Below are 22,628 nucleotides of genomic sequence, written 5' to 3' on the forward strand. Positions count from 1 at the left end.
TGGTTGTAATATGTATTCATTCAATTCAATGAAATAAGGAAAATCTGATGGTTGGTTGTGTGATGCAATTAACTTGGAGTATTGTCATTCATGGTTTAAAGGAATAATAACTGAAAACCAATTTGTATGCATATTTGTCATGTGTGGAGATGAACCTTCTAGCTAGCCATTCACCCATATTTCACCCAATTTCGTCCAAGTTGTTTAAAGTCTTTACAATCTGCTTGTTTTTACCTTAATTTCGTCCAAAATCCAATCCCCTTTTACTTGGTTGTGCCTTTGAGTTGGAATATGTCCAAATTTATGTTTTAAAGTGTTTTGAGTCAAAGTTAAGTTAGAATTCGTCCAAATCACCCTTTAGAGTCTAGTTTGAGTCTATTTGAATGTTTTGTGCTGTTTTGAGTCTTTTTAGTTTGTTTTGAGTAATATAAGTCTAGTTACGTGTTTTTAAGTTTAGTTTTGTGTTTTTAAGTCAGTTTAGAGTAGATTAGCATCCCTTCTAATCCCCGGCCTAAAACGATCCCTACTTTCATATACTACAATCATAGGGTTTTAATTTGAGTGCTAGAATATTTCACATCAAAAGCGTAGGCGAGGCGTTTCATGGATAGCTTCACCTAAGCGAAAGCCTTGAGGCGTGAAGTTAAGCCTTGCATAACCTATTTTAATATATATAATTATATATACACACACACATACTATTTAGATGGGATATGTCACACCCCGACCCCAAAATATTTGTTTTATTTTGGAAAAATAAGTATATTGGTGATAGGCCCAACCTAAACTCTTGTTTAGTTAACATACCATTAATCCCAATTAAACACTTTAATTTCATGAACCCTCATAATAAATTTATAACCAACATTTAATTATCAAAGCATCAGGATAAAACTCAAGTTATTAACCCAAACTCTCTTCTCTTAGCACAATCGTTCAACAAAAGATTTACCTCGATTAATTAGCTCTCACTTATCGTGTTTCTTTACTTATAGGTCTTGTTTCCATCCATGGTCCACAATCACAATTTCTATATCAAATGCACTATTTCTTTTCACATTTTGTCACCACCTTCCTTTATAGATCAAATCTCATTCTAATTATTTATTTTTGAAGTATTTAATCTCACTTATTTTATGGCTGCATTTAACGTCTCGTTAGACTGCCTACGTACCCTAAATAGGGATCAAGCTATTCGTAGTTTACATTTTCAAAAATGCAAACCAAACCCGAATATATTCATTTAGTCCAACATATACCACAATCGTATTGACATTTAAACCATAGCAGTTAGGTCTCAGAAGCATAATTATAATAACGAAATTCGCATCAAAACACAATGTCGGCTCCCTGGTCGTGTGCCGCCGCACCCGCAGCTGTGGATGGCGGTCGGCCGTCCCAACTCGCCAGAGAACTCAACTAGTTGTTGTCGGCCACTGTGGGTGGCGGTCGGCCGTCCCAAATCTCAAGGAGTTGAGCAAACTTTATACATGCGGCCAAGTCCAATTTGGCCGGGAAACACTTTAATTTGGCCACGAACCACCGGAATCCTTGTTTTTGGGTGTTCTTGATTCGACTCCAAACCAACTCCAACGCCCCAACCAATGCATGGGCTTTGTTCCTGGGTTTGAGGAGAGTGTTTTGGTAGTAGTAGTTGGAGGAGTTAGCTTCATAATTGGTGAAACCGCCGCACCCTCATTTGAGGGTTTTACATAAAATTGAACCCCAAATTTGACTGTTTTAGAAAGAAATTAGGAGGGAGATTGAATGGCAACAACATGAGTGTCATTTTGGCACCTTTGCCGTCGTCAAAGGTGACCGGAAATTCAAAAGGTGGCTGGGTTGGGTCACGGGTTGGGGAAAAACCCGGTTTCCCCATGCTTCTCTCTTTCTCTCTTTTCCCTCCCGATTCTTCTTTTCTTTCCAACCTTTTCTTTTCATCATAGCCGTTCATTCCCCCTTTTTTTTTCCATCTCAGCCACACATGTGGCACAACACATTGGCTCCAATTTTCTGGAGCCTTCTAAAATGAAATAAAATTACTAAAATATCCCTAACTTTAAACGTCAATAACTTCTTCGTTATAACTCCGTTTCATGAACGGTTTACGCCTACGCGTTCATGAGATCGAGCTCACTTCAAAAAATATAAATTGTGACCTCGAGAGGCTACGGATTTTAGATAATTAATTTTCCAAACTTAAACCTCGTAACTAGTTTAATTTAAAACTTAACTCACATCAATTATTATAAATTCTTGAAAAATCAAATAAAAGCTCAATACTAGAATTACGTTAATTGTAATAATTTCCCACTTCTATTTCCATAACCATAAATCGATTTATTTTCGATTTTCTCTACGTATTCATAATTATGAATATTTAATTCATATATTTAAATTTTCAGGGTATTACATTCACCCCCCGTTAAAATAAATCTTGTCCCTGAGATTTCAACCATCGAATAACGAAAAGGGATTTAGAACTAATCCCACCGTTCCATTCGTATGGAATAAAATCATAATGATTCACACCATATATCCATATTCTTAGCAAACATTCACTAGCAGGACAAAATATCCAAAATTTTGGTCATACACATTGGCAAATTAAACATCAAACATCAAGCCGCCACCCATTATTGGCTAAATAATTACTAACATAATAATCACAATCATTTGTAAAATCATTCACCATCATTTGCTATACTCAGCCGTTACTACGATTTTTCTTCCAAAATTTAGCGACTCGCACTTCTAGTGCACCATTCACATTCTATTAACCAAAGAAGATAATTTATATGTATCACAACTCAATTGGCCAACACAACTAAACCTTATTGATTGCATAACTATAAGAACATGTGTTCTTCATTTGTTCAGTTCGTGATATCGAATCCAACAACGATGACTCTTGCATATGGCAACACCCCCCCCCCCCCTTTTTTTTTTTCCTTCTGTCAATTTGTTCCCTTTTAAATTGTTTCAAAATGTAACCACAACTCGAATAAATTAGTGAGCTGCACTTTCAGAATACTATTTACATTTCGTCAATCAAAGAAGAGAAATTTACATTTTATGACCTTAACGGTCAACGGAATTAATCCTTACTAGTCACATAGCCAAGAGAATATATGCTCATCATCAGTTTTGTTCACAATATCAATTTCCAACAATGACCACTCATGACCCATGACAACCAAAAAACACACTTATAATTATACCCTTTCTCCATCAATTCTTTCCATAATTCATAAAATTTCACGTCTCACACAATTGAAAATTCGTTCATATTAAACGAACTCAAAATTTCATTTCATAATTTTACTCATATCCACCAATAATAAATGAAGAAAACTTCATGGTCTTTCCACCTTTTTAAATTATAATAACCAAATCATAACCTCAGTTTATGATTCCATTCTCACCCTATGAATTTTCATACGAAAATCTATTCCTGCTATTTGGAAATTTACATCGTAATTATTGGTAATCTCTCTTCCCATTACTTTTGGCAACACGAATACCATAAATTATGACTATAAACGATATTGGCACAATCAAATATCAAATTTCAAGCCATAACTATCGTGACTAACAAAATACTAGAATTTCACGCCATAATTCATTAATGGCAAACCAAACCAATCAATTTTTATAATTTTAAACTTTTCTCGTCAAATTTTCCTCATCAAGCACAAAAACTCATTGGAAAACATTTATATTAAATGAACTCAAAATTTCATTCCATATTTTCATTCATGTTCATCCATAACCACAATATATACTTTTTATTTTCATTCGATAAATTGTCATGACTTTAATGAATACCAAATTTCCAACCACAATTATCATTGCCAAACATTTTAAATTTCTAGCCACACTTATCATTGTCAACACAATGATTCTACCACCATTTTCTTTTATTTCAATCAATGACTAGTAGGTTGGAAAAGATTGTAATATACCTGGCCAATACACATTACACTTTCTTTTTCTTTTCTTCTTCTTCTTCTTCTTCTTCTTCTCTTTTTTTTTTTTTTTTTTTTCTTTTTTTCACATCCACGGGCCTTTTCTGCCCAATTTCACATTCACGGGCCTTTCTTGCCCAATTCCACATTCACAGGCCTTTCTCGCCCAATCTCACATTCACTGGCCTTTTTTGCCCCATTTCACATTCACGAGCCTTTCTCGCCCAATCTCACATATCCACCCTTATATCCACGGGCTTTTTTTTTTTACCCAATTTACATATCCACCCTTATATCCACAGGCCTTTTTGCCCAATTAAATTTCTCAAGTGCCAGGCATAATACAAATTCTTCATCTACTTATCACCACCTCATAATCACTTTAACATTCAACATTTTCATAATGCATAACATAATAACAACCCAAGTCATTTCATTTCGTGATAATTCACGATATATATATGTACACACACACACCACATAACTTCCTCATTATACAAAGAACTTAGAGAATAATGCAATAGCAATGCCAATAATAATTTCTACTATAAGAACTCCATAACCACCATGGAAATTGCACCACAACACAAGGCCAATCATATATGTATCTCACACATATATATGTCACATGCATGCCACTTTATTCACAAAGATTATGAAATCATGCAACCATAATGCATATCATCATTAATACCAACAAGAATTCAAGAACATTGTACATTACATAGTAGGATCATTTGCTTTGATACCATTTTGTCACGCCCCGACCCCGACATATTTGTTTTATTTCGGGAAAATAAGTATATTGGTGATAGGCCCGAACTAAACTCTTGTTTAGTTAACATACCATTAATCCCAATTAAACACAAACCCTCACAATAAATTTATAACCAACATTTAATTATCAAAGCATAAGGATAAAACTTAAGTTATTAACCCAAACTCTCTTCTCTTAGCACAATCGTTCAACAAAAGATTTAACTCGATTAATTAGCTCCCACTTATCGTGTTTCTTTACTTATAGGTCTTGTTTCCATCCATGGTCCACAATCACAATTTCTATATCAAATGCACTATTTCTTTTCACACTTTGTCACCACCTTCCTTTATAGATCAAATCTCATTCTAATTATTTATTTTCGAAGTATTTAATCTCACTTATTTTATGGTTGCATCTAACGTCTCGTTAGACTGCTTACGTACCCCAAATAGGGATCAAGCCATTCGTAGTTCACATTTTCAAAAATGCAAACCAAACCCGAATATATCATTTAGTTCAACATATACCACAATTGTATTGACATTTAAACCATAGCAGTTAGGTCTCAGAAGCATAATTATAATAACGAAATTTGCATCAAAACACAATGTCGGCTCCCTGGCCGTGCGCCGCCGCACTCGCTGCAGCAGGTGGCAGTCGGTTGTCCCAACTTGCCGGAAAACTAAACTATTTCTAACATTTCTCAAAAATTACAGAAATGAAGATCTCAAGGAGTTGAGCAAACTTTATACCGGCGGACAAGTCCAATTTGGCCGGGAAACACCTCAATTTGGCCACGAACCGCTGGAATCCTTACTTTTGGGTGTTCTTGATTCGACTCCAAACCAACTCCGACGCCCTAACCAATGCATAGGCTTTGTTCCTGGGTTTGAGGAGAGTGTTTTGGTAGTAGTAGTTGGAGGAGTTAGCTTCATAATTGGTGAACTGACGCACCCTCCTTTGAGGGTTTTACATAACCCCAAATTTGATTGTTTTAGAAAGAAATTAGGATGGAGATTGAGTGGCAACGACATGAGTGTCATTTTGGCACCTTTGCCGTCGTCAAAGGTGGCCGGGTCGGGTCACGGGTTGGGGAAAAACCCGGTTTCCCATGCTTCTCTCTTTCTCTCATTTCCCTCCCGATTCTTCTCTCCTTTCCAACCTTTTCTTTTCATCACAGCCGTTCATTCCCCTTTTTTTTCCATCTCAACCACACATGTGGCACAACACATTGGCTCCAATTTTCTGGAGCCTTCTAAAATGAAATAAAATTACTAAAATATCCCTAACTTTAAATGTTAATAACTCCGTTTCATGAACGGTTTACGCCTACGCGTTCGTGAGATCGAGCTCTCTTCAAAAAATATAAATTGTGACCTCGAGAGGGCTACGGATTTTAGATAATTAATTTTCCAAACTTTAAACCTCGTAACTAGTTTAATTTAAAATTTAACTCACATCAATTATTATAAATTCTTGAAAAACCAAATAAAAGCTCAATACTAGAATTACGTTAATTGTAATAATTTCCCACTTCTATTTCCATAACCATAAATCGATTTATTTTCGATTTTCTCTACGTATTCATAATTATGAATATTTAATTCATATATTTAAATTTTTAGGGTATTACAGGATATGTGGAGTCTTGAAAAGAAAAATAAAGGGTAACGTATAACGTTAAAAAGTATAGATATTTTTTAAGTTTTTTTAGGCATATATAAAAAATATAGGCTTTTTAGCTAAACTGGTCCCTGAGATTTGCATAACATATCACTTTGGTCCCTGAGATTGAAAATCAATAGAAATGGTCCCTGAGATTGTCCACCATCCATTGTTTTGGGTCCTTGCATTAAAAACTCCGTTAAGTGTCCCATAACTCTTGGCCGAAAGTCTGGGCAATTTTCAAAGCTTTGTAACTCAATCGTTTCTTAACCAAATTCCACCCATAATATATCAAAATGAAGATAAGAAAGTGTAGAACAAGATTATACCTATTTGGAAGCCCAATGTTTGCCGGAGATATTCGAAAAATAGCCTAAAAGGTAACTAGTCCACAGGAAAACTCGCTGGAAACTGGGTAAACTTTAAACATTCATAACTTCTTCAATACTCAACGAAATCGAGTGATTTATAGTTACCTTTTTCAATGGCTAAATCATCATGGTTTGACTGGAAAACGGCTCGAAAGTGGCTGTATTGGTCTCGAGTTAGCCACTTTCGAGCCGTTTTTCGGTCAAACCATGGCGAAATAGCCATCAAGAAAGGTATCATTCTCTTCATCTCGTTGAGAAGTATGATTTTCATTTTTGAATCACTCAATTTTGTTGAGTATTGAAGTTATGAACATTTAAAGTTTACCCAGTTTCCGGCGAGTTTTTCAGTTTTCCAACGGACCAGTCACATTTCAGGCTATTTTCCGGCCATCTTTGGCAACCATTAGGCTTCCAAATAGAGATAATCTTGTTCTACTTTTTCCTATCTTCATTTTGATATATTATGAGTCGAATTTGGTTAAGAAACAATTGAGTTATGAAGCTTTGAAAATTGCCCGAACTTCCGGCAAAAAGCTTTAGGACACTTAGCGGAGTTTTTAGCGGAATGACCAAAATAATGGATGATGAACAATCTTAGTGACAATTTCTATTGATTTTCAATCTCAGGAACCAAAGTGATGTGTGTTATGCAAATCTCAGGTACTCTTTTGGCTAAACAGCCAAAAATATAAAAACATTATCTTTCTACTTATCTTTAGTTTTTTTTAATATCTATAAAATAATATGAAAAACAAAACTTAAAAAAGAATATTAAAATAATGTGTTGTTACAGCGGTTAGTAAACTGAAAAAAAAAATTAAAAAAGAAAAAGAAAAATCAGCCAATAAGTTCTCATATTCTTCATCTTCTTCAAAATACTTTGCAACTCAAAACAAAACCCAGATTTGAACAATTTTTTTTTTCCAGATTTTGGCAACTTTTATACAAAACTAATGCCCAATCGAACGCTCTGAGGTGCGCCCCAACGATGTTAGGCAAGTTTTCCGCCGACTCCCACAAAACAGAGCTGGCAAGCCACCCTCCTAGCTTCCGATGTCGTCTAGGTGCGCCCGAGGTGAGTATTTTAAAACACTGATCCTAGTACACTATGTAATCTTATAAGATCAAGAAGATCTTTCCTATTAGAGTTTGTATTACTTTGGAAAACAATTTCTGTCTCCCGGCACAATTTGTGAGGAAATCACACACCCATTTCTCTCTTTATCGATTTCCCTCTCTATAAATGTATGCCACAACACATTATCAACATGTTCTTAACACCGCACTAAAGAGAGTTGTACATCTTCAATACATTGAGTACTGCGTTTCAATCACTCTTTTGTGATGGACTTTTTATTTATGTTGAACTTGATACTAAGCATTGAAGAATTATAGGGTTTAATTCAAAAAGTTCTAGATCACATAACAGCCTATCAATTTGAATGAGGTGTTCATTTTACGGATTGAAACAATCTGGGTGGATATGGTTTACTCGTCTAAGTGATTATTTGATCAGTTGGGAAATGAGAATAAACTATGCCATTGCGTGTTAATTAAGAAGTCATATTCCAAATTTTTTAGAGTTGCAGTCTATGTCAATGATATAAATCTCACTAAGACTCTGAAGTGCATGAGAAAATTCCCTCACACTTAGACTCTGAAGTGCATGAGAAAATTCCCTCACACTTAAATCAGAATTCGAGATGAAGGTTCTTGGAAAAACTTGTTTATATATTAACCTAAAGTTCAATCGTTGCTCTGACGATATTATGGTCCACCAGTCAAACTACACCTAAAAGTGTTGCTTTGAGTAAACCCATGATCACCCATACGTTAGATGCAAATGAGACCCTTGAAGATGTTGTATAACCTAAAGTTCAATATCTAAGTTCAATTAGCACTTTATTGTACTTAGTTCATTGCTTTAGGCAAGACATCTCATTTGTAATCTATTTGTTGGTAAAGATAGAGCATTGCGCCTACACGCCGCCATTAAATTGGCATTAAAGACATTTTTTCCATTGTTATGGATTTAGGCTTATCTATACGCATTTCGAGTGGATCAAACTCCATTGATCATTGGACTGATGCTTGCCTATTTTGTATGCTGACGTAGGTTACTTATCAAATCCGCAAAAAGCACGTTCTCAGGTGGTTATGTCATTACTGTTAAGAATACCGTAATATTTTGAAGGTCCACGAAATAGACCTTGGTTACGAAATATTTGAATCATGCCAAGCCTACTACACCTCCCCACATCACACGTGAGGGAGATGGTTGAGAGCTCTAATTGAGCGTATTTGAAGTACCTGCAATTTTTCATTGAGCATATTCGAAGTACTTGTGATTTTTCATCCATCGTTAAGTCCCAAAGACAATGTAGGAAGACAACGCCGCATGTATTGTCCAGACCAAGCAAAGCTACATCAACAAAGTAAAAAACAAGCTTATTATGTCTACATCACTTCATGAAAGCATTAAAAGATTAAAGTCAAGCATATGCAATCCTAAGACAACCTTGTCGACCTTTTCATGAAGTAACAGTCAAAGGTAACCTTCTAGAAGCTTGTCCAAGGCATTGGTATGCATAACTAACTCATTTGCAACACTTGTAGTTCTCAAAGGGAGTTTTGTCGAACTCAGAGAGAGTGTCTTGATGTATACTCGCTTGACCTTAATGTACTCTTTTTCTCTTAGATCATGAGCATTTTTTCCACTGAGTTTTTACTAACCTGATGAGGTTTTTACTAGGCACCCACATTGGGATTGTCATATCCTTATGTGCGTTTTCTACTACTTGCGTCATGAAGATGTTAACTTACCTTTTTCTCATTGAACTATGGATTTTGTCCTGTTGATTTTTACCATGTTTTGATGAGACTTACTCTTATGTGCAATCCCTATACGAGACTCATGTTTGCCACTTGTTCCTACTAGACGACACGACTTTATCAACTATTGTTAATTTACATGAAGATCAGATGCGTCACCTACTTGAGTATTTACACACTCAAAGGGGAGTTTTGTTGTTAGAATTATAGCACATGTGTGGTTATGTAATTCCTAGTAAATTACATTGTTCTAAAAATCCCTAGCATCGCCTATGACCCGGCCTGCTTAGAAGCTACATGGTTAACTACCATCTCGATTAATCCCTAGGCGTTTGAAAATTAAGAAAGGGCGTCTAAACATGCTTAGGCACCCGCCTAGGTTGTAACTCTCACTTAGACAGAAAAGAGATAACTTTCATTTTGCATTTTATAATTTTCAATAAATTGCGAGAGACTTATTGAATATTTAGATGAACACACATTTTTTGTTTGATCCCCATATTTTTATTATCTTCTATATGACATATATGTTTGTTCCTCATGTTTTCATTATGTTCTATAATGTAGCTTTACTAGCACCACCCCTAGAATATAGGTTCATTTAAAAGTGCTTTTCGAATGAATGAAGCTGCTTTTAGTGAAATATTTTTGGATTTCAAAAGTACTTGAAGTGCTTCATGCAAGAAGCACCAATCATGTGCTTCTTCTAGGAAGCACTTCAAATGTTTTTTTTTCCAAAATTCACCTATTTTATAAACATTTTCATCAAAAAGCATTCATTCATTCTAAAAGCACTTCCAAATGATAACAAATTCCTTGCCATTTATAGGGTATTGTTTCCTATTCTATTGGAACATGAACCTTGTCAAGTTAATCATCAAATCTGAGGTTTTTCTCAACTGTATTCCATCTTCAGTGTTCCTTTTACAATTCTAAGCTTGTCACTCGACACTACAGAAATCGACTTTTCCGCTGAGAATGTTTGAAATCCAAATGCCAGGGTCCAAACAAAATCTACACTTCCACCCACCAATAACGAAAATGCATTGAATGTTGCATCAAAGAGGAACCTTGATGCATATAATCGTGTGCCAGAATCTACTACAAATTGTAGAACCCGTCTAGCAAGAGCATTAATGCGAAATTCGCAGAGTAAAATTGTGCAACCTTCTCAAGTCAATAAAATTTTGGAGATAAATTCAAGACATAAGAAGAAAGAGTAGCAATGACCGAAGTAAAACAAGACTAGAGAATAAATATCGGTCTCTCTTCCGTCACCAAAGGGGAGAGAGACCCCAAAGGGTACAGTTTCTCTTTAAAATCCTTAACAAAAACTCCAGAATTCCAAAGACTGATCGTACCAATAGTTAAACACTGACAAACCACAAGCATATAAAAGGCTTTATAGATAGACTCCTAGAAGTATGTCATCCATTAAACACACCATAGGTCTCCCCCTCAGCGTCCAAACTGTGTTTTAAGGCTCAAATTGAAAATGTTTAACACTTATGAATCAAATCCTAGCCATAAGAAAACAATAGAAACACAGACACTCTACAGAACTACACAGAACTTTGGGGAGCTTCTGGCTTGTCGGTTTCCATTGGTTCTGTAGAAGCATGTAGAGCCTCATTGTTGCTGTCAGCAGGATTCCCCATGGGGCCAGCATCTCCGCCATGAGGTTGCTTACTTTCCTGAGGAGGTGGGGTTGGTGGAGTTTCAGGGGCAGCTGGCTTGGTTGGTGCAGGTTTGGGTTTCGTCATTATCGGTTTGCAAAACCTGTTAACATAAGTGAATAAAAGAAAAGATTACTACTATGTCAGATATCATAGAGCTTTAAAAAAAGACTAGCTTATTGCTACAGGCTACGATTGTCTAAGACTACCAGCTCGTCAACTAACTAAGAAAACAACAAATTCATCAATGCAGAAATAGTACCTGTCAACTGCTTCAGCCTTTCGCCTCACATCAGCTGATAAGAGTACTGGGTTGGCATGTTTGGGGAGTGAATCTTGTTGTTGCTTCTTCTCTCTTAACCAGGCCTCAGCTTCAACACACTCATTTAATACCTAAATAACACAAAGAACATTGTGAGTTGGAATGGCCGAGAGTGGAGGAAGGGGAAGAGAGCTCATCGAGACCCTTACCTTCTGTTTATCAGTAATATCAATGTGTTCAAATTTTGCGTCACTCGATGCTGCAGCTTCTCTGTAACTATTAACACAGTAAGCGAGTTGATCAATCATTGTTCCCCTCTCCGTGTGTTCCTTGACCCGCTCTTCAATGGGATCACCTTGCTGTAATTTGACAAAATCACCCATCAGCTCTAAACAATCAAAACCAACGGCATCAAGTTTAATCGGTGCCCTCTCACAACAATTTGGAGAAAAACCACCAGAGAATTAAAAGAAAATCGTTACCTTCTTGAGCTCCTCAAGCTTGGCAATGTACACTCCTTTGGTTTCATCTTCACCATCTTCATACAGCCAATCCTCCACCTCTTGAAGTTTAGCAATAAATGTTTCCTTCTCCGGTTGAGTGACAAACTCCTGATACTTGTCATTAAGCTGGATACAAAAGATAAATTTAGTCATAAAATGGTAAAAAACAAGGCAAATGTTCCACGAACATATAAGCAAACTACCTTGTTTCTCATGTCATAGACATAGGCCTCGACAACATTTTTCTTGTCTTTTGTTTCTTCCATAACACGGTCTTGTAAGGCCATCTCAAACTCCTTCTCAATTGCCTTCTGCACTTCATTTGGAGGCATCCCTCCATAAACCAACTCTGTCACAGGAATATTTGTTTTCTTTACCTTTATCTTTTTAGCATCAACCTACATCGCGAAAACAAAGACATCAAGAATGCAACCCGCAAATGGAATCAAACAAACCACTGATATCATTTACCATTCCAAAAACAAAAAATTTAATTAACATTTAGCACAATCCATTATCTCTTCTCCATAGTAACATTAAATGTAGATTGTCCCTTGAGTAAAAGATTATGAGGAGCGCAGAATTTAACAAGCTTTCTCTGTAGTTAACATAGCTGAACATGTGAAGATTGATCAAATATAAGCTTAGCACAGTGGACTTTTAAGTATATCAAAGCACATCATAGAAACCTGGTCATCTTACACCATTCATCTCCCTTAGTCCAATAATGTTCACTCAAATCGAGTAGCTAAACATTATAACCAAAATGCATTGTTTGCTAAGTTATTGCCCTCCGACCCCTTCCCCAAGTTCCCCCACGTTGCAGTCCAAGGAAAAAGAACAAATAATTCATGGAAAACCCGTATATGAGTATGACAGAGAGAAGACAACTGACCTTCGCATCAGTTTCCATTTGCATAGGCTTGTCCCCTGACTCAGGAACACCATTTTTAGCACATGAAGCAACAGCAGTGTCCTTAGCATCTTGCATGTTCACATCAGTCTCATTAGTACTTGGGGGAGCCGTATCACTGGGGGCCTCATCAGTCTCCATTTTAGCAGGCTCATTTGTTTGCTCTTTTGCGACAGGAACCTCAACTTCTTCTTCCACAAGCTACAGCACATGAAGAAAAACAAATAAAATTAGAAAGAATAATCATACAATAACAACCATAAGCACAAAATTCTTTTAATAAACTTACAGTTGCCGAGTCTATAAACACTATCCCATGCAAATTCAGGCGAGCTTTGACTTTTAGTTTTGCCCGCTCATTTTTAGTAGACTGGAAAGGACCAATCTGCACATGTAGTATAGTATAACATTAACAAAAATCAGCATATAACCTATTAGTATTGAGACAACTTAGAGCAAGCAAGCTTATATTCGATCTTCCACTCACCGTATATGTGCTGATCTTTGCAGGTGCCTGCAAATCACTAACATCAGCATATTGCACATCAACTGAAAACGTGCTCGATCTGTAAAATGTAAGGGCCTTGATACTTGGAATAGGATTTCCTTTGGGGAAAACAATTGTACTTTGGTTGTTCTCAACTGCTCCGTTCTGGGCATCAGGACCCGAACCTTTCCAAGACAGAGAAATCGAAAATGGGAAACTTTCATTCACCTTCACATTAAATGGGATAACATTAGTTAAAAACAAATCAGCAGGAAACATAATGTACTGCAAAAGTAGCAGGTTACACTATATGTAGATTTGCTCAACTAATGGAAACAAATATAGATACAAGGAAAGAGTTAAACTCACCTGAAACTCTCTAACTTTGAATGTCGGACTAAGAATTGCACATTGCAAAGCACAACCCCTAGCAACGCATTCACTTGCATTCATAGTTCGCCTAGGCTCCTTTTTGAAGAAATCTGTCAATATCTTGATTATAGCAGGAACTCGAGAGCCTGAACCAACAACCTCAACCGTATGAATGTTCTCTATTGAAAGTTGTGCATCAAGAAGGGCCTTCTCCAAAGGTCCATTCACACGCTTCAAAATGGGAATACTAATTTGCTCAAATTCATCTCGCTTTATGAATCCCCTAACATCCTTCTCTTCCATTAAACACTCTATATTCAAAGGTGCCTCGGGATTTGCACTAAGCACCTTCTTCAGCTTCTCACAAGCAGTACGAAGACGAAGGCAAGCCCTTGCATTTTGGAACATATCAATCTTGTACTCTTGCTTGAATTTAGCTGCAAAGTGGTGGAACAGTGCTTCATCAAAGTCCCTACCTCCCAAAGACTGGTCAAAGGAATGAGCCAATATTTTCAACTGCCCCTTCTTAAAACCAGCAATGCAGACTTGCATGCTAGCATGCCCAATATCAACAAAGGCAACATTCAATTGTTCATTTTCTGGTAAATCCGTCTTGTAAATACCATAAGCCAAGGCAGTCGCTGTAGTTTCATGGAATAAGCGAAGAGGGTTCAATCCAGCAATTTTTGCTGCATCCATAACAGCTCTTCTTTAGAGATCAGTGAAATAAACTGGAATCCCAATACAGCAATCGACAACAGATGCATTAAGATTCTTCTCAGCTATGATTTTCAGATTAGAGAACAACATTCCAAGAACTTGGGTAGGTGTAAATGTCTTTTCTTCTCCCAAATAATGGGCATGAATCAATGGATATCCATCAGGCCCTTCAGAAACAACAAAAGGTAATGACTTGATATCCCTCTGCAACACAGGATCCGAGAATTGCTTACCAATCATTCGTTTAATCTGGGAAATAGTGTTCTTAGGGTTCATCAATGCTGAAGCAGGCCCAGCAGTCCCAATAAACCGCTGCTTCTCACCGAAACAAACAAGGGCTGGAGTTTCACGTTTGGACTCATCATTAAGCACAATGTCAATACCCCTCTGCTTGGCTACGGCCACAATGCAGCTCTCGTTTCCAAAATCAAATCCAACCACGCTCATCTTTGCAGAATTTTAAATCTGGAAAATAAGTAAGACCCAAATTCAATAAACAACCAAAACTAGAATCCCCAATCAAGCAAGAGCCCATATTCATTAAACATCTGAATTCTAAATAAATAACAGTAGTTTGATCATACAAACAACCAAAATTCCAACATTCTAACGATGAATATCTTCACCATCATCAAGACAATTAGAGTACCAGAAACAAACAATATAGTCAGTAAAGGAAACAAAAATATAATACCATAAACTACACCTTCGCAAATCTTGGATAAAAAACCGTCCGTCCCCATTCAACATACATAACATACAAAACAATAATCTTAAAGAAAAAAAGATGAAAAAACCATTACATAACATACAAAACAATAATATTTAAATAAAAAAAATTAAAATTAAGCAAACCTAATTGCTAATTCAAGCCCATGCTAATCACTCAAGCAATCTATAAACGTCATGATTATCTAATTATTAGAATCTCATCAAACAAATGGAATCATATGTTCACCGAAGTATAACACAAACCCAAAAATAGCCAACCCAAAAGATATGAGAAAATAATTGAATCGAAGCAGAAAGTGATGCATTCTAACACCAAAATTACTTAAAACCCCAACCGAGGTTAAACCCTAGAGTAAAATATCCAAATTAGGAAACATAAAATCTACAGCAGATCTAATAACAATTTCACACAGAGTGTCACGCCCCGATCCAGACCTACGTCCAGGATTAACGCGAGACAGTAAACTGTAGGGAGATGCCAGGAAACACAAACTAAAATATTGAACTGAAAATAACAATAATCGCATCTTTTTAAGGAAAAGCATACGGGTAACCTAACACTCCAAGCTCCTTGAACTCTGTTTGTTACCCCAAAGCTCTTCGTATCTACTAAAACCTGTACAATCGCCCCTACACTATAGGAATGGTGCACCGGGCAAACAACAACCCGAATAAGCTGCGAAGCTCGTGTGAGTGACAATAATTCTACGTATATGATAATAATAAAAATCATCCATCGATCACGGTTTATAAACGTCAAATATAAAATCATATTTTATGAAATCATAATCAAGTCGCTGAAAATCTTGAGAAGTCACCCAGACATCCAACAGCTCGTTTGAAACAAGTCACAAAAGCTCACAACCATAAACTCATACAACACAATGAAAAGTAGGGCTAGAGCGACACAGTTCGGCCGAAGCCTACATCTCTGAAGCTATCTCAATCCAAACTTAATCCAAAGAATCAACAAAGCAATTAATCGGGTACCGAACCTCTTAACGAAACCAAAACACCAAGCGAGATTCCGGACCACTCAACGAAATCCAACCAAGATACGATTTCGGACCACTCAACGAAATCGCGAAGTAGAAGGGATTCCGGACCTCTCAACGGAATCGTGGTGTACAATGAATATCGAACCACTCAATGAAATCCATGATTCCAAACCACTCAACGGAATCCTGGAGTACGAGGAATTCAAACCTCTCAACAGAATCCAGATGGAGCAAGGAACCGGACCGCTCAACGGAACCCCAGCGGAAACCTAGTTCCGGATCACTCAACAGAACCGAGCGGAAGACCAACAACCATAATGTACAACGGCTCAAAGAAACGAGACAAGGCATACGTTACTCAATTTACAAAAACTCAATGAAACAAGAAATGGAACAAAGCACAAGGTACACAATTAGAACAACTCAACGAAACGAGAAATGAAATAACGATGCGATATGTGAAACAGGTTTCTAAGCAACAAACCCCATGACAATGGGTTCAGGGTCCACTACTAGCCCTCACATTTCATCACAACATTCCAATCATACAAATCACACCATATTTCAAATATACATGTCAAATCTCATTCCATAAACATAAATCGATGATTAAGTATTAAAAATAATAATTCAATAGAAAACATATTTATAAAACCAAGTCACATCCACACAGGATAACAATTATGAAAATAGGGCAATCACCAATATCATATATATTAAAGTCACTCACCTGGAGCCTGCACTACGAATCCCTAGCTCGAATATTGAGACGTCCACGTCCGATCGTCGCCTAAAACAAATACCAAATCACGTTTCAAAATTTATCAATATAACAAGTAATTGTAGCTTGTACATGTCATCTAGGACATGCTAGATGAATTCAGGATCCATTGACCAAAAGTCAATTGTGGATCAAAGGTCAACCGTCGGGTCTACAACCCTAGCAATTCAATCTGGCACATATCGGATTTCAGATCCGTAACTTGAAAAAGTCCTCATTATACTCATAGAACGACATACTAAAATTTCATCGTGATCCGACGGTCAGATCTCCACCAATCACAAATTCAATTGACGGTCAATTATCCAATCAACTACAAAACTACGTTAAAACATTAGAATTTCACTAAACGGATGTCAAAAAATGATTCAAAACGTTGTATTACCCTAAGATAGGTCCTAGGCCAAAACCCGAAAAAATATCAACAAAAGCCAATGGTCAATATAGGGAATATTCCAAATAACTCTTCTTCCACCTCTCCTCCGATCGTCAGATTCTGCAGATTTTGCAGATTTTTTGGGCAATCTTTAGAACTCCGTATCTCACTGGTTTTTCAACCAAATTCGACTCATAGTATACCAAAACGAAGCTAGATAAGTGTAGAACAAGATTGTACCTGCTTGAAAACCAAATGGTGGCCGGAGGTGGCCGGAAAATGGCCTGAAAGACGGCTGCCCGCGGGAAAACTGGTAACTCGCCGGAATTTCTGGGCAAACTTTAAACGTCCATAACTTTGTCAATACTCAACGAAATCGAGTGATTCAAAAACTAAAATCATATCTTGGAACGAGACGAACAGATTGGTACCTTTTCCGATGACTAAATCGCCGTAGTTTGGCCGGAAAATGGTCTGGAAGGTCACGGGTTCGCCAGAAACTGGACAAACTTTAAATCGTTTAGCTTTCTCATTTCTCAACCAAATCATGCTATCCAAACATGAAAATTCATCTACACATCATGAGGAATCCAATTATGGTGCTTAGAGGTCTCACCTTGGTCAGAATTTACGGGAACTTGACCTGCAAAGTGACGGCTCAGATGGAGGTTCTTGATTTATTTGATCCCAAGGTAAACTCGAGCAGCCAACACATGAAACAGGTTCGTGGGATGATGGTGCACACAGTGAGTATGTTTGCAAGGTCCAATGTGCTGGAAAAGAAATGGTGGTGGATGATGGCCTGTCTCGGTGAAGAAGAGTGAATGAGAGGAAGAGTAACGGGAGACAGAAGAAGAAGGGGAAAGAAGCCTCTGCGGGAACGCTTTTGTGGAGACACGGAGAAGGCCTTTGGTAGGGTTTTCTCTTTTTATATATTTATGAATTTAATCAGTTTAATGTTGGGAATTAGTGTGGGGTTTTATAGAGTTTGAGGTCAGGTGGTGCTAGAGGTGTCTGGAGAGATGCTTGTCCTTCTGGAAACGTCTTCCGAAATTCGGGAGAGAGGCAGAGGAGGAATTTTCGAGTGGTTTTATTTTATTATTATTCTTCTTCTTCGTATTTGGATCGGTTTGGAGGAGGTTTATGAGCTCATTTACAAGAGCTTCTAGTCCACACTAAAATTACATGATTATTGGGTTTTAGGTTTATGGTCCCATTTACAAGGGTTTCTAGTCCACAACAAAATTACACGATGATTTATTTATAATTATTTATTTTAACAATTGAAATGTAAAACAATATAGAGGCGGATGTGTGGTGATAGTCACATTAGTTAAGGTAGGTGTGCTCTTTTTATACACTTGAGTTCGTATTTTTTTGCAGTAATTTAAATTAGTTAGACCATCTTCAAAGGACCTCCAAATGAGATGTCAAAAATGCCACATAGACTTATAATGGTAATAAATGACATCATTTATTCCAATCGAGATGTCAAAGTTGACATGGAAAATAATGATAAGCTGATGTGGACAAAGAGATATCAAAAGGGATTTGATATCCACACACCCCATTTTACTTCTCACACACCATTTTAATTTTCGATCATCGGATCAGATAAATTGAAGAAGATCAATGGACATAAATTATCAAGGGTGTGTGATAAGTAAAATGGGGTGTGTGGATAGCACATCCCTATCAAAATTGAAGCTGCCTTCAACTATGGTTTTTGTTATTTCTAAAGAAATTTCACTTGCCTTACCTTAAATGCTAGCATATTTAAGTATTATTTTATTATTTTTTAAAACCAACAACAACCTAACTATTATTATTTTTGTTTAAAAAATATATAAATGAAGCAATAAATTTTGGCATATTGGGTCAAAGAAAAATATTGACAACATGCCAAACTGCTAAGTCAGCCAACAAATTGAAATTTGATGTTTTGAAATTGACGTATCTTTTAGAGATGCTCTTAAAAGTAGAATATATACATACATATATATATATACACACATACATACATATATATATATATATATACATATATATATATATATATATGTTTGTGTGTGTAGGTAATTTAGCCAAAAGTTAATAAAAACTTTACTCTTAAGCCGTATGTCAATTAACATATTTTTGTTTTGGACTTAATCAATGATATATTTTTATTAATTACGCATAGGTCACTGATGAATGCAACATAGGTTTAAGTCATTATAAATAATTAGAATTTGACCATTCTATCATTTTTCTCTCTTTCTCTCTCTATGAATGTCTCTAGATCAATTTTGTGGAGATCCTCCGGACCGATGGATCTCTTCCATTAATACAAATCCAACGGCCAAAATCACTTATCCTTCCTATTTTCCCCTCAACTCTTCTTTTTCTCCCTTCGAAACTCTCAACCTTGAACAACCAACTCCCTAAATTCCAAATTAAATTCAACCCCACCTCAAAATCAACCCCAACACCGCCACAACCCCACCCAACCCACAACCACGAATTGTAAGTCCCTTACCTTACCCTCTCCAAAATCAGCCCCAGCATCTCCACATCCCTTAATTGCAAATCCCTCAACCATAAAATCTCAGTCGATGTTAACAAAACAACATAGAGAGGGGTCATGCAAACCAATGTCTTTTGGTTGCAGAGTTCTTTTTCAAAACTATGGAAGAATTATAGAGAGAAATCTCAAATATGAAGAAGAAGAAGAAGAAAGAGATGACAAATAAAAAGCTAAAACAGTAAAGGATAGCAAAAAAAAAAAAAAATCAGACTTAGAGCACAGATGACTTGCAATTGAATTTAGGGTTGTTAACAACAGTGGGGTGTGGAGGTGCAAAGGAGAAAAAAAACTTAAGGAGGAAGAGAGGTGGAGGAAAAGTCTTTGGCTGTTAGATTTCTATTCCTATGAAACTGATCTTGAGAGGATCTGAATCCTATAAATAGTTAGAACATGTATATTCTATCACTCTTTCTTGTTCTTTATTTACATGGAAGAGTATGCTTAACTAAAAAAAAAAAAAAAAAAGAACCAAGAAACGGACACTACATTACAGTGATCAAATCTAAATATAAAAAATAGAACTAGGAAACAAACACTCCATTGCAGTGGCCGAATCCAAATGTAAAAAAAAAAAAAAAGGAAATAGACACTGCATTACAATGTCTGAATCCAAACGTAAAAAATAGAGCCAGGAAAAGAACACTGCATTATAGTGTCTGAATCTAAATATGAAAATCAATAGTCGTATGAGGTGTGACGTGTGAGTAAGGAAAAAAAATAGAACAAGGAAACAGACATTGCAACGCAGCGTCTAAATCAAAAAGTAAAAAATAGAACCAGGAAACGGACATTGCATTGCAGTGTTTGAATCCAAATGTACAAAGGAACATGTAGGAGGCATGTGAGTAATGGAAAAAATGAAATCAGTAATGTCTGAATCCAAATGTAAAAAAATAGAATCCGGAAATTGCAGTGTTTGATCCATAATGACTTATTTCAAATATAAAACTATGAGAAATAGAGTGTTAGTTAAAGTGAGTGCCAGCTGTAGTGGCAAATTTTGTAACTTTTGTTTATTTTAAATGTATTTAAGTATCACAATACATGATTAACCTACTTATAATTAACATAAATATTGTTGATCTATTGTTAATATTGTAACTTATTATTGATTTTTCACAAAAGCATCCATATATATATATATATATATATATATATATATATATATATATATATATAGGATAAATACATTTTACCCCCCTTAAGTTTGGGATCTATTTCAATTCCTTACAACATCTTTAAAACATTTCAATTTCATACCTCCATTAGAAAAACCATTAAGTAAACCATTAAGTGATGACGTGACAAATATAAGATCCACATTTGTGCTGACGTGGCTGCCAAATTTGTGCCACATGGAGGAAAAATAATTTTTTATACATTTAAAATATTATAATAATTTACCCTATTTAAAAAAAAAACAAAAACAAAAAAAGAACCCATCTTCTTCACCGAGCCTTTCCCTTTCCTTGCAACTTAAATACCCCATCCCCACCCAAAAACCACTTGTTTCCTACCTCATCACCCCCACCCTCTTTTGACCCAGAACAAAACCCATTTCGAATAAACCCAATCGTACGCGCCCTTAACCCCCAATGGTGATGCCCATAAATACTCCAGATGCGGCACCCTAAAATGCCAGCCTTTGAAATACGCCGCCACCTCAAACCCCAGAAGGAACACCGACAGCCATAGGAACATCTTGATGCAGAAATAGAACCGACTCTGCACAGTCGGGTTCTCGACTTCCCTGACGATGGTGGGCTCGACGTCGACGCTGGTGTCCATCCTGTCAGAGGCGATACGTTGGCATTGGTGTCCATCCTATCGGAGGTGATGCGCTGACGGATTGCGGATGCGAGGCCTAGCATTGCGGAGCTAATGGAGGTGAAGTAGCCGGCGGCTTTGTGGGCTCTGAGAAGGAAGACCCAAGTGAACTGCTTGGCGTTTTTGCCATGGACCCGACCAGATGACTCCGAGATGAGGAAGTACTTTTGGTGAAGCCTTCGAGCTCGACCATAAACCAGTTGGGGTTCTCCATCTTGGCGACGACAGGGGTGCCGCGGTGGGTGTCTTTAGTATTATTCCACCAGCTGAAGGAGGGTGCCATTTTTATGGGTGTGAGTTCTTATGGGTGTTGGCCGTGGTTAGAGAAGGAATGGAGGGTGGGGTGGGGAGTTGCGGGGGAGGTGAAGATAGTGGAGGAGAATGAGGTGGGTCGGGGGAGGGGGGAGGGGAAGATGGGTTCTGGGTCAGTTTTTCTTCTTTTTTTTTTAAATAACTTTTCTTTAATTAATTATTTTTAAATGTATAAAAAAAAATATATTGCCACGTGGCACAAATGTGGCAGCCATGTCAGCTCTTAACAGATCAATGGATGAAAAAAGTAATGGAGGTATTATATTGAAATAAAATAGTAAGTGAGGTATGAAAGTGAAATTTTTTGAAAATGTTGTATGAGGTTACAATAGAACTCAAACCTGAGGTGATAAAGTTTAATTTACCCATATATATATTGAATAAGAAAACAAAATGAATGACTAGAAATTATGTGCGAATTTCATATATAATCATATAAATATGTTGTTTACAAAGTCTGTCAACGTAGACATATATTTGACAATACAAGTAACGGAAAGAAAGTAT

The 22,628-nt window shown here is 36.7% G+C and overlaps 1 pseudogene; it reads right to left on the bottom strand.

The window, feature by feature from the left end:
* Positions 1-11,158: 11,158 nt before the first annotated feature.
* On the bottom strand, positions 11,159-14,976 carry LOC137708969 (heat shock 70 kDa protein 15-like; annotated as a pseudogene).
* Positions 14,977-22,628: the final 7,652 nt, after the last annotated feature.

This window comes from Pyrus communis, chromosome 11 (assembly GCF_963583255.1).
Source record: "Pyrus communis chromosome 11, drPyrComm1.1, whole genome shotgun sequence".
Taxonomy (NCBI): Eukaryota; Viridiplantae; Streptophyta; class Magnoliopsida; order Rosales; family Rosaceae; genus Pyrus; species Pyrus communis.